Source organism: Oryctolagus cuniculus, chromosome 19, assembly GCF_051225735.1.
Source record: "Oryctolagus cuniculus isolate XC-2025 breed Fujian yellow rabbit chromosome 19, ASM5122573v1, whole genome shotgun sequence".
Lineage (NCBI taxonomy): Eukaryota > Metazoa > Chordata > Mammalia > Lagomorpha > Leporidae > Oryctolagus > Oryctolagus cuniculus.
In genome coordinates, this window is record NC_142885.1 from 47,396,843 (window position 1) to 47,404,201 (window position 7,359).

The window sequence follows — 7,359 nt, forward strand, 5'->3', positions numbered from 1 at the left end:
TAGAATTTCCACTGCAACTATTCCCTGGGGATGCACTGCCCATTCCTCCCACCTCCGAACCTGCTTTTCTTCTGCTATTTTCCCCGTAGTCAAAAGCAGCACATCTCCCCATTCCGGTATCTTGGAATCTGCAATTTTTTCATTATGGAATTGGGCCTATGTGCCATCATACATTTTTATAAAGATGTACATGTGCTTTATTTAAACATAAAGAAATGAAAAAAAAAAAACTATACTAGTAGAGGTAACCAAATAAAACATGACTAGTATTCAACAAACAGCTTCAATAATTTTCATTACTTTTATTACTGAGGAATTTGAACACTGGTCTCATGAACAGTTTTTCATGTTTCATGACTATTTGTGTTTTTAAAAATATTCCAGTCCTATGCCGTTTTCTTCTACCAAACTGTTTTTTCTCATCAGTTATTAAGAAAATAATTTTCATTATTTTGCCATGGTTTTAACTGCCAATCCCTGTTATCCTAGAAGTACTTGAAACCAAGTATGACATACTGTATCATTTATTTTGTAGGTGTCTCAGTGTTTACTTATAAAGGATGAAAAAAATACAATAATCTCACTTGAAATTTAATCCCCTGTTCCGGGCTCCCCACCTGGTGGAAGAGGCAGAAGGTCAGGTCCCTGTGGAAGGAGACCATATTGCACTTCCTCCCCAGAGCCCTGTCCTTGGGCTCATTGGCCGCACGCAGACTTGGGAAGCCCCTGCAATGGGCAGGCCCTGTCCACATCAGCACTGCTCCTGACAGTCACCAGGGCTGCCCACGACCTCCCAGGGCCCCACGGCCCCGCCACCGCACCCACTGTCACTGCGCCCGCATCCTGCTCCTCGTCGTTGTCCTCTGCTGGCCCTGAGGACCCCGCCCTGCTGGCCTCCCCACCAGCCGCCCTGGTGCTCGTGCCCTTCCATAGGAGTTGCCACAGCACTGACCCAGGAAATGTGTGAACATGAGCTGCAGCACTAACATGGAGACCTGAGAGAGCTTGGCTGCAAGGGGAGACATAGAGTGAGCCCTTTAACCCGCAGAGACTGAGGCAGGCCCCCAGGCCTGGCTGTGCTCCAGTAAGCCGCCAGCCCCCACTCCCTAACAGCAGCCAGCACTCTGTCCAGGCGCCCCTCAGTCTATGTGCCCAGTGCCTCTGGCCATAGGCGTCATCTCCCCATTTCTCCACCTCTGAATCCATGCACCTGCCAGGAACTCACTTTCCTAAGGCAAGCCCTGCTCCTCTGCCAGCTGGGGGCTTTTGAAGCCCCCAGACCCTCTCACTGTGGCAGGGAGACAGAGATGGAGCCAAGCTCCTGGGAGGTCTCAGTGCCTGTGAAGTTAATGGATGAATGGTACCCACAGTGTGACCCTGGCACTCAGATGCCAAAGCTGAACTCTCTGGTGGTCTTCAGGTCCCTCCCCTGCCCTAGCAGTGCCTGGTCTCATGTCCCCACAGGAGGAAACCTGGCTTCGAAACTCAATCCTGTCCTACTCACTTACCGAGCGTTCCTGGTCAAGCAGATCCACCTGTGTCCTCACTGCCAATGAACAGGGATACTCATTCCTCCAACAGCACATAAGTGAACTGTGGCCTGTGGGGGTTGCATGGGTACAAAGTGAGGTCCCAGGTCGGGCAGGAGGAAGCATGGATGCAGACCAGGTCACGGTCCCCTCCCCTGACCTTCTGCTCTTCTGCGGATGCACTTTGCTGATGCCTAACTCAGTGCCCTTGACCTGGATGCCAGGACATCCTCCCTTGGCTTCCTCCCTCCTGTCCACCTTTCCTAATGACCACCTCAGGATGATGGGGTCCCCAAGGGTGCCACACAGGAAAAGCAATAGGGGTTTGGGGGACCCCAGAGAAAAGTCGGGGTGACGGCCCTTAGAAATGGGGAAGGCTTCCCAGGGAAGGGAACTGTGGGTGAGGGCTTGGGGGATGCGTAGCTGTTCAGAGTAGGAAAAAGCAGGCCAGCACCAGCCTCTGCCCACCCAGGTCTGCAGCTGTTCCAGCTTTTGCCAACACAGCTGGCCCCACGCTACCCACTGTGGCCTGGTGAAGGTGCTGAGGAGACAGAGGCCTGTGCCCAGCCCCTTCCTGGCCCTCGCCCCCTCCCAGCCACAAACTCACCTGGAGAGGAGAGCCCAAGAGTCCCTAGGACAGGCAGGAGCCGCCATCACCTCCCAGGGATTCTGGGGGACACCCCCATGCCCACCTCTACACGGAGGCCTCTCTTCTCTGACATGGGCCCCCAGGGGTGAAACACTCCTGCATCCTTAGTACAACTGCCTTTCCAGGGAAGGCACTGCTGCACCTCCAGCTCACCAGGGCTGACGCAGGTGGCAGATCAGGGCCTGGCACACTCCCCATCCCCACCTCGAGGCTGGCATGGTGGGCGGACACCTCAGCCCCCACAGTTTCCCCCAGAAATCCACAAGGCCAAAGATGTGCTGCCTCTGAGTTAGTCACAGCCATGGGGGAAAAAAACAAACAGCACTCTGGTTAAAAGGGGGAAAGAGTGGAGGTGGGCTTCCTGAGAAGGAGCTGCCCCTCAGAACCAGGCAGATTCTCTGGAGCCGAGCTGGCCCCATCCTTGTCCCTATGCTGCTGTCAGGCTGCTGTGGGCAGCTGAGCTGCAGACCCTGGTGTGTGGGAGTGGCTGAAGTAGGTGAGCTTTGCATGCTCTAGGTTATCTCACTCCTTCAACTACAGCCATGGGAGGAAGGTGCTATCCTTTCCATCTGTTCTGGCAGATGGAGAAACTGAGGCATGGAAAAGGAAGGACATGGGCCCCAGGCAGCAGAGTTAGGGTGGGACTGAGCCACGATGGTCGTGGCTTTGGGGTCCGCCATGCCCAGCCTATCCGGCCTCCAGGCTCTGCTCCGCCTGCCCCACCAGGGCCTCCACCTGAGCTCCCCCAGGCCTCCTCACCTTTGTTCTGCTCGCTGTCCCCCTGTGGGGGTCCCAAGTCCGAGAAGAGCCGCGGCATCTGTGGGCACTTCCTCTCCGGCTGGGGGGGGGGGCTCCCGTCTCCCTTGGGTGCATTGTTGCCGCAGGCCTTGCTGTCTGGGACCCAGACTCTCCCTCTGACAGCACTTCCCACCTGGCCCTGGTCTCCTAGGCTTTTTCTGAGCACAGTGGCAGCTGTGGTGGCCTCGTGCTCTTTACCCATCTGACCTTTGTGTCTACACCATCCCCGTGCCCACTAGTGCTCGGCCCCCACTCCCGAGGTCCAGCCTCCCAGCCCCGGGAGCTCTCGGCACCCCCTTACCCCAGTCTCATTGGCTCTCCTCTAGGTCCCGGCTTCATTTTCCCGCTCCTGGCAACTGGGCCAAGGGGGCCACCACTCTGGGGTGAAGCCGCCATACCTACTGTGAGAGGGTCTCTCCGGCTAGTGCTCCGTATCTGGCCCCCATTCTCCCGCGTCTTCTCCCAGGGTCCTGGGGCTCCCCACGTCCCCGTCTCTGGTGGCTTCGTACTCCTGGGCCCCTACTCTCCTTCTCCTCCCTCCTTGGGGGTGTCAGCTCCCGATTATCCAGTGCTTTCTCCGCCTTGGGACCCCATTCTACGCCACCCCCTTCCCCTCATCAAGGGCTGTCCCCCGCTCTCCAGCACTGTCGCCCCATTACAGCTTCTCCCAGGACCCTGGGAGGGGAAAGGGACCCGCATCTGAGGCAGCCAGGGTGCTCCTGGGTGGAGTGGCTTGGGGGAGCCCATGGCAGAGGGACCCCTGCCTCCTCGGCCGCCACGCACCTGGGAAGGCTCCCTCAAGGGGGAAAATTAAAGTGTCTCGGTGCCGTAGACGTTGTCCCCTGGGTTGGGGACCGGAGAGGACAGGCCTGAGCCAAAACTGGCCATGGCCGTCGTGGGACACGGCTGGGTCCTCGGGTGCCTGAGGTGAAGGGAGGGGGTGAGGAGCGGGAGGTGGTCCCCGCCCAGGGTACTGGGGGACCGAGGAGGTGGGGACCAGGGGAGGTAGGCCAGCGAGCCCTTCTCTTATTCTGCCCCAAGGGAGGAGTCGTCCTCAATTGGGGGTGGGCACAACCAATGGCAGCGTACCCCCGCCAATCGCCCACAACTTCATCCGGCTCCAGCGGCAGGCAGCAGCAGGCCCCCTTGTGGCTGCACTGGGGCACGGCAGGGGCCCTGGTGGCTGGGGCCACCCCTCCACAGGTGCTGCTGCCTTCGCCAGAGCTGCTCTCCTCTTCGTCCTCACTCCCCCAGCACTTCCACAAGGTCTCCCACCAGCGTCTCCCCAGTGCCCCAGCCCTTGGGATCCCAGCCGCTCAGCAGGAAGCTGCCTAATGCCCAGGACTGGGCCGGGAGAGGCAGAGGCCCAGAGAAGAAGGGGGAGGTCCAGGTCTCGGACACTAGCTGGGGGACCACGGGAGTGACCTGAAGTCCTGGGGGGCAGATATGCCGGGATCCAGAGGGTTCCACTCGTTGGGGAAGTGGGTTTCCAGGTGAAAACCATGTTCTTACAGGCACACATAGTACTCCCCGCTCACTAAGGGGCTGCGGACACTGATGACAGAGTAGCACGCTAGGCGTGGCTAGTGCCTTGTAGACGGGATTGGAAGGGCTGACAAGGGGGGCCGGGACCTGGATGCGGGGTGCTAGGGGGCACAGCCCCCCGCCGGGTCTTCTCAAAGAGCACTGGAGGTTCAGGCCGCCTTTGGATCAGCCTCGGGGAAGCCATCCAGAAGCGGGAACGAGAACGAGAGGGTCCTGGGGTGCGGTGAGCTGTGCGACATGGGCCAGGACCAGGGGAAGGGGCCATCTTGGGAGGAGTCGGCGGCGGGGGCAGCCGGGGGAAGCCGATGGGACAGCAGGTAGGTGAGCTGCAGCTGGAGGTCAGAGGCCGAGGGGCACTGGGCAGGCAATAGCCAGCCAGACTGCAAGATGTCATACGGGGTTGGGGGTTGGGGTGAAAGTATGCAGGGCAGAAAGCTGGGGGGACGGTGGGGAGGGGGAGGCTGGCAGGTGTGAGGAGTCCTGTCTGGATTAGAGATAGAAGCAGTAGGAGTCTGTTAGGGAGAAAGTGCATCAAGCCGCAGCAGTGCCCCTCCCTGCCTGTTTTCCTCCCTCCATTTCGCAGGTGCTGGCAGAGGTGGTGGGGGAGCCGGGCCCCCAGCAGGTCTGGGGTCCCCGCAGTAGTCGGTGTAGGGCAGCTTGACTCTCTGCTTGAGGAGCTGCTGCAGACCACGAAGGCCAGGACCTCGTCCAAGAGGTGGCGCGCCCCAGACTCAAAGGGCTCCCACAGGATCACCCCCAGGGACCTGCGGGCGGCACAGGGGTGGTGCAGGGAGGTCAGAGCCCAGAGCTGTCCTGCTGCGGGTCGGGAGCCTGTTTCCCCACCTGCAGAACCGCAGGGCCCTCACCAGATGTTGCTCTCTTGGCTCTGGTCCACCACCATGGAGGTGCAGTGCAGCTCCCTGAGGAGCTCAATCTCCGCCCAGCGCAATGGGATCCACAGGTGCTCCCGCGTCAGGTAATATCCTCCTGGGGGCAGACTCTCTTGGGGGGGGGGGTCAGGCTCCTCAGGCCACCCTCTTGGCACCCGCCCCGCTGGAGGGCAGTCCCCACCTTGTAACTGCTGTGGGCAAGGCCATGCTTTCCCATGCGCATGGTGAGGTCTGAGGTCAGCAGGCAGTTCCCTAGGGTGGGGGTGCAGGTGAGCACAGGGGCGACCCCCCCCCAGCCCAGACCCCTGTCCTTCATGGTTTCCCTGATGGCAGCTTCCAGACGGGGAGTTCCCTTTCGCGGGAGAGCCAGCTCCCAGGCCGGATTCTGGAGGGAACGGACCACTTCAACCCTCATTACGCAGGCGCAGCAGCGGCTGCCGGTCTCCTCTCCCTTCCAGGTGCTGCGCTGTCTTCCGAACGTGGCCCATAAGTCAGCCGTTTGGACCGTTGCGGGTTCTCCAGAGAGTCCACCAGATGGTGGCAACGTCCTTCCTGACCTCCACCGTCGCCATCATAGGCCTTCCTACAGCACGCGGGTAAGTCCGGGTTCCCAGGTCGCTCGCGAGCGCTTGGCGGCTCCATCGGGGGCCCGGCCTTGCGAGGGCAGTGGTGAGGGTCCTGCGTCAGGAAGCCAGGCCGAGCCAAGCCCAGGCCTTGTCCTCAGGCTGGGCCCCGATGTTATTACTTAGTATCCTTGTTCAGAGTCTTAGTAGTATTTTTCTTTCCCATGTTGATTTCAGCTGAAGCAAATTTACATCAAAATTGTTTTCAGCATTTTTTTCATTTTTGAAGGGACACACATTCTGTTTATGATTATAACCTTAACCGTCCACTAAAAAAAGGACTGAACAAAAAGAAGAAAAAAACTCTTCCCCAACAGTAGAGGGCTGTAAACAATAATCAAATCTCAGGTCAATATTACTCATATACATTGCATTTTTGGTTCTCTGTCAGGGAAAATTTGGGGTATTTGTTATTGGTAACTGGCTTATTTCATTAAGTATTCACGTTGTCAGCATTGTAGCCCAGCTAAGAGAGATTATCTTCTGTGGGGAGGTAGGCACATTTTAAGGAATTTTTATTGGTGTTTTCTCTCTCCCTCCTCCGGTTTTCCTCTCCACTCCACATGTCTGCAGCTCTTGTGTACCTCCCACTGTTGTACCTCCCATCAAGCCACCAAATCAGAAGTCAGGTATCTATGTGACATTTTGTAGTCCTGTCCAGGTTGTCATTAAAGGTGCCACGGATCTAGTCACAAAGCTAGTAGGTGGCTTAACTCATTTGTTCTTATAAGGCTGTTTCTTTAGTCCTCTCTGGGTTACGGTTAGTTTGCTCAGCAGTTGATCTCTGTCTCTTCCTGGAAGGTGGGAAGCCCCACTTCAGGTCCTGAAATTGGCTGTGAGCTTGATTTTTTTCTCTTTATATGTCTTAATTTTTGCAGTGGTCAAGACTTCCACTATTCTATGGCAAAGGATAACAATGTATACATTTATCTTTATGAAAAAGATTTCCTGTATCTGTACCAAAAAAATAACAGCAGACAAAAACTAAGTTGTTTGCTCATGTAAACTGCACATTATTTTGCTTACTGAGTGATTAGCTAGTTCATGGTAAAAATTGAGAAAAATTAGCTATCATCTTAGTTACATAAATTTCCTCATTTCTATAAATTAAAAGAATTACTTTAAAGATATTTATCAATTTCCTGAAATTGTTGCTTTGTTATCTCAAGTTTTAGGGGGACACAAATTTCTATTTATTTTGTTTTCTCAAAATCATGGTATATTATTTGTGTATTTTAATAGCACTGTATTATGAATTTATTTTAACACCAAAAATTTCTATTCTACCTTTCAGGATGTAAATATGGAGGATTTTGGTCAATATT

General features: G+C 55.9%; 1 pseudogene across 1 annotated transcript; it reads right to left on the bottom strand.

Moving 5' to 3' along the window:
- Positions 1–276: 276 nt before the first annotated feature.
- LOC127488596 (serine/threonine-protein kinase LMTK3-like) lies at positions 277–6,053 on the bottom strand (annotated as a pseudogene). Its single transcript, XR_016225734.1, has 5 exons — positions 5,969–6,053; positions 5,388–5,523; positions 5,210–5,285; positions 3,566–5,033; positions 277–3,487 (listed from the first exon to the last, which is right to left on the bottom strand). The product of XR_016225734.1 is annotated as a serine/threonine-protein kinase LMTK3-like (transcript).
- Positions 6,054–7,359: the final 1,306 nt, after the last annotated feature.